The sequence below is a fragment of the Ictidomys tridecemlineatus genome, unplaced genomic scaffold (genome assembly GCF_052094955.1).
Source record: "Ictidomys tridecemlineatus isolate mIctTri1 unplaced genomic scaffold, mIctTri1.hap1 Scaffold_183, whole genome shotgun sequence".
NCBI lineage: Eukaryota > Metazoa > Chordata > Mammalia > Rodentia > Sciuridae > Ictidomys > Ictidomys tridecemlineatus.
This window is the reverse complement of record NW_027521581.1, coordinates 381,722-391,074: the sequence shown is the minus strand read 5'-3', so window position 1 is coordinate 391,074 and position 9,353 is coordinate 381,722. Positions and strand designations below refer to the sequence as shown.

Sequence of the window (9,353 nt, the reverse complement as noted above, 5' to 3'; positions counted from 1 at the left end):
CTGCTCCCATTAAATAATTTACCTCTACATGATTGACATCATAATACTCGTACAGTCTTCACTGTAAAATGTCTGATGTCACTGCTATGGCCCAGGAAATCTGTGAATAGGCGTAAAGAACATAATTAAGAAAAAATCATTTTTCTTGGCGTGAAACCAAGAAAGCAGCACAGACACTGCCACGGCCAGGCCAAAAGCACCAGCCAGAGAGGTCCCTCCATGAGCATAGTGGAGGGATAAGGGAATTAAAGGAGCATGCATTTTGGGGGAAGCTGAAGGCTTGTCTGGGTACAGAGCATTTAGAGACCAAGGACATTGCCCAACAAACCTGAAAGATGTGCTGCATGATCTCCCTGTGCAGGGAAAGAAGCTGACATCTCTCAAGGCTTCGAGCAGAGGGCAAAGGAAGGAACCATTTTGCAGCCTTGGCAAGGGGGCTGGCAGCCGAGGAAGCCAGTTCTTGGCAAATTCAAGTTTGGCCCAAAACACAGGCCCAATAAACACATACTACACAACATAAAGTGTGCTTAAATGATCAGAAGAAAAGTAAACATGGAGGGAGGTTTACAGAGGGCACAAATGGTCATAGAAACCCACCTGGCTCTATTGCTCCCCCTCAAATTTGATCTCTTGCAGGACCTGCTCAGATAGACACATCTGGCCAAGATCTCAGTGGGGCTGGAGTGGGAGAGATTGGACTGAACCCAAGACCAGGAAACAAGGGTGTGCAGGTAATGTAGGGGACTGAGAACTGGCTCACCACCACATGAGTGGAACCCAGGGGACATCACTAGGATAAAGTTTTCTAGTATGAAACAGCAAGTACTGGGCACTGGAGGTGTGCTGACGTAAACTCTTCAGACCAACTAGCATTCAGGGAAGAGACTGGAACCTGAATGAATACATTACTGGAAAAAAAGAGAAAAGCTCCAAGTAGAGTTTTCTCATAATAGCACAGAATAATACTTATAGAGAGACAAAGTCACCATGAGACCTGTACAAAAATTCCATAAAATTCAACAAAACTAGAAAACCAATGGATGAGCAAAGCTGAGCACATACTGGTATAAATGTGGGAGATGTGAGCAAAAAGTAAGCAGGCAGAGAACAACACAGGCTGTACTGTACATCCTGAATGAAGAAGTACATTACACAAGATCTGGAATGTTACTACCTGTTCTTTGGTTTTGCATTATATTCCAAAATAAAAGTACTGTGCTGGCACAGGAGCTTTCTAAATTTCTTATATATGGATAGGATTTAAGCATGAAAATAGATTTTAAAACATAAGTAAATATTGTAGAATTTCAAGCAAAATCAATTTGTAGAGATGGTAAGCATCATTTAGGGAATTTGCATACTCCTTCAGGAGCCCTGGGTCTCTCTCAATGCCCAAAAGCAACCCTCACTGCTGTCCTTCTCCCTGCTCAGTGCATGCCCAAGGAGATAGAAATTATTCTGGAGCAGCTCCAGAGCATGGATGGCCATGGCTTAAGGTGGCTGATTGCAAAATTATTGTAGAGCCAAGGCTGCAGGCGCAGTTGACTTCAGGGTTTTTCCATGGTGAGATCTCTCCACATTGTTTTCCCCCATCCCTTCCTCCTCCTGTTCCTCTTGTTTCCAGAGTGGACCAGGACACCGTAGCTCCTCACAAAAGCAGTAACAGGATTCCTGGCCTATTCCTTGCTTCTCAACCCATAAGCCTTGCATTTCTTCTGGGCTCCCCATGGACCTTTGGTGCTAGCGTCTTTTTCCCTGGGAGTGCCTTGTCCAGCTGAGAAAACCTATTGCTCTTCACTGAGCTCAACCAGAACAAGACCACCAGCAAGCTGTGACAGTCTAGTTGGGATGCCAAGCTGAGCTAGTTTGTACCCTAACAGCCTGAGGACATTTTCCTGATCCTTGTTGCCCTCTCCAGTTAGGGACATGCCACTTTCAATGGTGCACCTGGCTTCTTCCTACATTTACAGCTACAGTAGCTGCAGCTGCAGAGACGGCCAGTAACTGGTCTATGTACCTAGCACCCACTGCTGTCTTTCTGGCCTATCTTCAATGGGGACCCTGATTGGCCCCAAGTCTCATCCCACAGTCCCCCATAAGGCAGAAGAATCAATGTAGCCAGTGGTTGGGCCAAAGAGCCTGACTTCCCTGGCTAGGCTGAGGTGCACACCTTGGTTCTTCCCCTACTGGCCAAGCCCTTCCATGGCCAATGGCACAATCCTGGAGGCTAAACCGTGGTGGTAAACAGGGGCTCTGGCAGCACGAGAGGCAGTGGCAGGTGCACCCTGGCGCCCATGAGCAGCTAGGAGCACAAGTACAGCTCAGTGTCTATGGCATAGCTCCTGAACCAGACATACCACTATTACCACCACCTATTACCACCACCAATACTGAGTCCATACTCACTCTACATGAGTGCACCACTGATACCTGCCTAGCTCCTGGAGCCCTATTCCAGTTCCTGAGTAACCCAGTGCAGACCTGCTGGAGAACCTGGCAGAGAGCCCCTAGTGTGTGAATTGTAGCTTCTGTGGACATCTGGAGGACACTGGCCATTGCCCGCACAAAGTTTGTGGTAGCTAATCCCATACTAAAAGTCTTTACAACAAGATTAATGGCCTCAGCTGACCCCTCATCAGCCAGAAGCATGTGCCTTCACCATGAAGGCTTAGACTGTCTGTGCCAACTGGCACACCACAACCACCTTATGGTGCAGAAACCTTCAGGGTGAAACTGTATGCAATGCTTTTGGACTCTACTTGAAACTCATGGGGTGTTTTGACCACTTGATATGAAAAAAAGAAGTTTAAACCAGGAAACAAAGTAAATAAGTAAATAAGTCAAAGACTTGCTCTGCTCATAACAATAAATGCATTTCTGTGACTCCAACTGCCACCTCTTCTAAGAGGATTGCAGCAAAAATATTTCTTCTCCAACGCATCCAACAGCCTCAAGTGCAGGTGCCCCAGTAATGGCTGGTGCAGGAGGGGCACCAACCCAGAACCCAGAACAGCAAGCTCAGGGATTCCAGTCAAGATGGGCGGGCTCTACATAGACATCAATCTGGCCTTGCTTGCTGGTGTCGCATCCTCAGAGCAACAGGATTTCAGGTATGCTCTGGCCCTGGCCTGAGTCCCTGCTGCCAGGAGGCAGGGAGAACACCACTGAAGAAGGCCTTGCACCTCTTATGTCTGATTTTGTCTAGTAGCCCTGACAGTGGTCAATGCCAACAGAACATTGCTCCAACGTGTGATTTCTGTGCCTTTGAGTCTGAAAGAGATGTATTTCCCCAGGAGGCTTGCTGAAGAGTAAAAGAAGATGAGGCTCCTCTGGAGAAGGGTCAGTGCAGCAGGAACGTGGCAAGCTCCATCCACCCAGGGCCACCTCCAGTCAGTCTGCCTCTGGGTTGACTCCTGCACTCCTTGCAGAAAATGGGATTGGGACCAGGGCCTTGCCTGCTAAGGAAGATGGAGAGAGATCCTATATTCTCAAGTCTTGTGTTTCTTATGATTGATTCTGGTTATTCCAGAATTTCTGCATATCTGTTCCATAAGCAGATTAACAAGCATTCAGGGAGAAGATCATTGAAGGCCACTTGGGACACATCTTAGAAAATGAGTGAGTTCCTGGATCTTTTGTAAAAATATTTCTCAGTTTCCAAAACTTCATAGATACTCTAACATACACTGTGATTGGTGTTTCTCAAAGTTCATCTTGCCTGACTGATCAGTTGGAATTTGAACACAGGTAGCAAACAAGATATTTTTCTTCCATGTATACAACATATTTTTAAAGGGTAATTTTCATTGCAGAAATAATTTTCATATGTTATATTATTTGCATAAGATTTAAGAGTGGTTTTATAATGAATATAAACCTTTTACCTTAATGGTTCTTACAATAATGTAAAAGAAAAATGCTAACTTACACATTGTTATAATTCTTTTATATCTACAACCTTTTCTATATTCCCAATTGTTTAAGAAAACTATTTCAAGAACAAATCTTCTCTCTGGAAAATTGCCATTTTCCATTTGTTAGGAATTTTTATAGAAGAACACCAATATATGCCCTTTCTTTTACTATGGAATATGTTCTGGAAAAATTGCAGCAAACCGTTACTACCTAATGAATAATACTTGTAAATCTTCTAGAATCTGTAAACATATTGTGCAATTCTGTATATCTTGAGTAACCCACAGGTTGGTTTACATTAAATTTTTAAATGGGATGTCATATGGAAAACAATTTCACGAGAGTTTTTAAAATAAAATGAGTATTATTTTTTTCTGTCTGGAAAAAAATGAAGAGTAAGTTTCTTGGCAGTCACTTTTTTATTACTGTGACCCAAATACCTGACAAAAACAATTTAGAGCAGAAAAAGTCATTTTCATAGTTACAGAAGATTCAGTCCATGGTCAGTTGGTGCCATTGCTCTGGGCCTGAGCAGAGGCAGAAGATCATGGCAGAAGGATACATCAAAGGAAAGCTCTCTAGTACATGACAGCAGGAAAGCAGAGAGAGAGAGAGAGAGAGAGAGAGAGAGAGAGAGAGAGAGAGAGAGAGAGAGAGAGAGAGAGAGAACACAAACTCATAGGGAGTAAATATAGCCACTAAGGACATGCCCCCAGTGACCTCTGTCTTCCTGAGTCACATCACCTGCTAGCAGTTACCACATAGTACCTTAGTCATCTCAAATGATTAAGCCATCCGGATTAGTGCCCTGTTAGGACACAGCTCTCATAATCTAATTACTTCACTGTGAGCATTACTGCATTGTCTCCCATGAGCTATGGGAAAACTTATACCCAAGGCATAACACATTTAATTGCCAAACAGTAAGAATTATTTGCCCCATATCTAAGTAGGTTGATCATCACCAATACATACAGGGAGAAATTCTGTCCATCTTTAGCCTGGTGAAACTGCTTTCCAATACTCCTTTGCAAACTCCGTCAGATAGATACATCCAGGACAGCAACACTTTGGATAATATTTAAAAACAGTTAGGTCCCATCCCAAGTTACACTCCCAAAGCACCATGACTTACTGAATGCAGCAGTCGTTCCTATGCTCACTGGAGCCCTTGAAGCATGGCTGCATTTTTAGTTCATGCTTCTCCAAATATGAGAGTTGTTTGCTATTCAGAGTCCCACACTGCCTTTGTCTTAGGGATGGTGCTGCATCTTCATACTTCACTCCACCATCAATTAATGCTAAAGCACCCAGCACTGGAGCTTTCCCAAGGTTCAAATGCAACAAGCAGTAATGAAACAGCCATGTGGTTCATGGAAGTTAATTGTTCAAACTTAATGGGTCAACAGTGATCTGGCTGGAGGATGGTACAACATCCTCAACAGTGCAATCAAGCATATTGGTGCCTCTTTTCTCCACAAGAAGAGTGTCCTCAGTGCTTACTCTTAGGGTAACTCCACACTTCTTAACTTCCTCTGCAAATTGGTTCAAGCTCACATTGGCTGCATTGTGTGTAGTAAGGCAATTTCCTTCTTTCATACGACACTGGAACAAGGCAGTTTTTTAGATCCATTGGAAATAAGGTAAAAAGCACTCAAAGGGGCTAAGAATGAAATTGTAATAACTGAATGAAGAAATGATATCCACTGGAGATCCTCAGTGATTACTTATGAAGGTGGGCATGAAGGGATGTGAAATGCAGTTCCTCTCAAGAAGCAGCAATTCTGCAGTCCAGGGACACTGAGGCAATAGTAAGGAGGAGCAGGCACTGAGGTTCACCCTGTCCAGGCTAGAACTCCTGTGACATGCTCTGTGGGTTCAGTTTGACCCTTCCACATCGAGGTGAAATACTTTTATGGGTCATCCTGTTAGAGTAGAGATGAATTTCTACAGTTCATTTATCTGCATCGATGTCATTATTTTCCTGGCAATAATGTCCACTGACTTTGAGGCACTCATAAACCTGTGAGGAACTGAGGAATAGGTTTGCCCCTTGAAGACTGTGACATCCTCATGCAGCATGCAGTGGTTTCCTAGGGGAGACCACACAGGTGGTGTTGGTGTTGGTGGCTGCAAGGCAGGGATTGCTGTATTGTTACTGGGCAGTGGCAGCAGTGATGCTATGAAGCAAATAACACCGACTTAGGAGATGGAGAACCTTGATTCTGGTCCTGGTTTGGCCACCAGATCACTGTGTGGCAATTTCAAAGCCTCTTACTTCTCTGGGCCTTACTTGCCACATCTGGAAATTAATGATTAGATTTGATGGGACCTCCCCAAGCAATAGACAGGATCTGCTCATCACAATGGCAGCAAGACTGAGGGGTTTCCATGCCCGGGAGTGGGAGAAGCACAGGTTGGCTGTATTCCCTTCTTACTCACCCAGGGGGGCTTTGATTTTCAGTGACTTCAATAGGCCCAGAGCAAGGGCAAGGTTTTGGAGAAAACCTCTTTGGGAGAGGGCATGGATCCCTAGACTGTGCAGCCGCAGCCTAATCATGTCCCTTTAACTCCTCCTCCAGCTAAAACCTCCAGCTTATCCACTTCCTAAAGATCATCACAGAGGCTCCACAACCTTCCCTTTTTAAAAACTCTTGCTGATGGAAAATTCTTCCTCATACCTGCTGCAATTTCAGTCTATTTTCTCTCGTTCAATCCTTACTGGAGATGGAGAACAGCTGGTCGCCATCCTCCATTTAACATCCCCTCCTAAATCAAAATCAGTTATGACATCACCCCTCAGCCTGTTTTTCTTCTGGCATAACATACACCATTCCTTCCGAGCTGCCTTCATGGATTCTAACTCTGAAAGCATCGCCGGTCACTGTGGCCCACACTGAAGGTAGCTCTGCAAGCTGCACATCTTTCTAAAGCTGTGGCATCCACAGAGAGCTATAGGGCTCTGTAGCAAGATTGAGAGAGATGGTCAGAGTACAATGAGAACATAGTCCAAGCCCCTGGCTTTATCCATAGAGGGAAACTGAAGTTCAAAAAGGGTAAGTAAATTCAGTGTCCAAGGTCAAGTCTCAGGGATCAGGCTCCAGGCACGAGACATCAAATACTACCACAAAGCCCTGAGTGGCCACAGTGTGTCCTCAATGTGGGTAACTACGTTTAATTGAAAAGCAAAGAGCCACGGTCTCCCAGTGTGCTGTCTACTCAAAGCATCTTCCCAGTCCCACTAGCAGATGTCTGAATTTCTACTACGCACATCTTTGATTTCCATGAAAAATACAAATACTGGACTGGGGGTGTAGCTCAGTGGTAGAACACTTGCTAAGCATGAGTGGGCCCTTGTTTTAATCTCCAGCATCCCAAAATTGTAAAAAATTTAAAAATTTAAAAGATTTCAAATACCTCTCTAATTGGCAATACTGTTCACTGTTCACACCTTAGTATGAATGAGTGGATTTAATCTTTTCCAACTATTGATAGACAAGAAAACAGAGAACAAAGAACCTGGGAGAATGATAGACCAGTGGAGCTGCTTGCTAATGTTTCCAAGGTCAGTCGGGGCTGGGTGTGGGGCTGTGGGAGGGTGGGTGTGGGGCCTCAGGAGGGTGGAGCAGCAGAGCCTTGTGCTGGTAGGAATTCCCCAGGCTTTGATATATCTGCCCTGTCTGCCTCACACAGGTCACCTGCAAGGCCCCAGGTACTCTTGCAAGATCTGCAGTAGAACAGAACTTGGTGAAAAGATTACCTCATTGCTCCCACTAGGCTGGATCCTATGAATATTCCACAATTCCTAAAGTATTCTGCTGAACTCTTTTCCCAAGTAAGGTGAGCAGGGCACCTAAAAGCAAATCTCAACCTGACGGTGCCCTTACATGACAGGAAAGAAGAACCAGAGGGAAGGAGGAACAAGCGGTGTAAGAATGAATATGATTATTCAGATACCTGCATCAAGGTGAAAGGAAGGGGCAGAGGAAGGAAGGGGCACGTGAGTATACAGAAGCATGAGTCAGATGAACTATTTGCTTAAAACTCTGCCCATAAAATTTTCCTAAGTGAAGAATGTGGGGGACAATAACAGAGTGTGTTGAATACATTGCAGAGCCTAGATTTCAAAACAGCCTTTTCCCCAGTTTGAATAAATAGGAGCACATTGTGCTCCAATCTCATCAACTTTCAGGGATGTTCCAGACTGCTTCAAACCTCCAGACACACCCTGAGGATCAGTGGGGGAGTCAGACGTCCACAAAAGAAAAAGGAAACATTGTGACAGCATTTACCAAAACACCTAACCCAATCAATGTGCTTATTTGATTTCCCCAAAACCACAAAATTAGATTTTAAAAGAGAAGACAAAAAGGCACTTTTCTGATAAAAATTACAATATGTTTTCCATCTTATTCAGGGGACAGTTTTCTTTAACAGCAAAATTGCACACAAAATGACAAGAGCAAATCAGGTTGGCAAAGAGGTTATTTATTAATGTGTGTAGGACAAAAAGACATGACAGAGAGGATGATGAAGACAGAAGGTCGGGAAAGTAGGGATCAGACATTTACTTGCCAGGTAAATTGCACTGGGCTTGGAAAAGCAGGAGATGCAACCTCTCTACCTACACCACAGTGGTCAAATGAGAGAAATCCCAGTTGGGCTAGTTGGGGAAAGGAAAAAAAATGCTAGATTTCTGAATGGTGCTTATATACAGGGTCCTGGCTAAAGCTATCATGTTTGATAAAATGAGAAGTAATAAATTTAATTTCCTGAACATCAGTCGGTCCCTTCATACACAGACAGGCACCCAGCTTCACAAGGAGTTAATCAGCCTGACACCAGCAATTAAATTCTCCAAACTGGATCACAGCAGAGACACAGGATCCTGGTTTTTCACACCCCAACCCACCCAAGGTGAAATGGCAATGATGGTGTTTTATGTTTTGTCAATTATTCTTCAGCTCCTATATATATATATGTATGTATTTCTTTAGCGTAAGTTGTTATTTTAATGATCTCTGTTCCAAATGGGGAAATACAAGGAAAAGGAATGAGGAGGAGGAGAGGGAGAAAAAGCAAGTGCGCCAGCGTGTCCCACTTGTACTTTTCAAAGCTCCCTCTGCTCCCACCCCCCAGCCCAGCCTTTTTCCTCAGTGCATGAGTCACCGCTCAGGAGCTGTTTTAAATGCCTTACTTTTAATGTTCTCTATCACTGTAGAAATCCAGCAGATCACCATCACTTGAAGGGATCACTGGTTTGGCTCCTGCTTCCTGGTCCTAGACACCCCTCAAACTCAAAAGCATTTTCTAATTTATTACTGTCTTCATGAAAACCAAGGGGTCTGCCATCAAGACCACCGTGGGCTAGTGTTGCCTCTTCTGGGCTCCCTGGGGGTCGCATGCCCTAGAAAGACCACAGAGGATGAAGTCCTTGA

General features: G+C 44.3%; 1 pseudogene; it reads left to right on the top strand.

Moving 5' to 3' along the window:
* The first annotated feature begins 552 nt into the window (after positions 1 to 552).
* Positions 553 to 9,353, top strand: part of LOC120883979 (transcription factor GATA-6-like) — a 32,878-nt pseudogene continuing 24,077 nt past the window's right edge.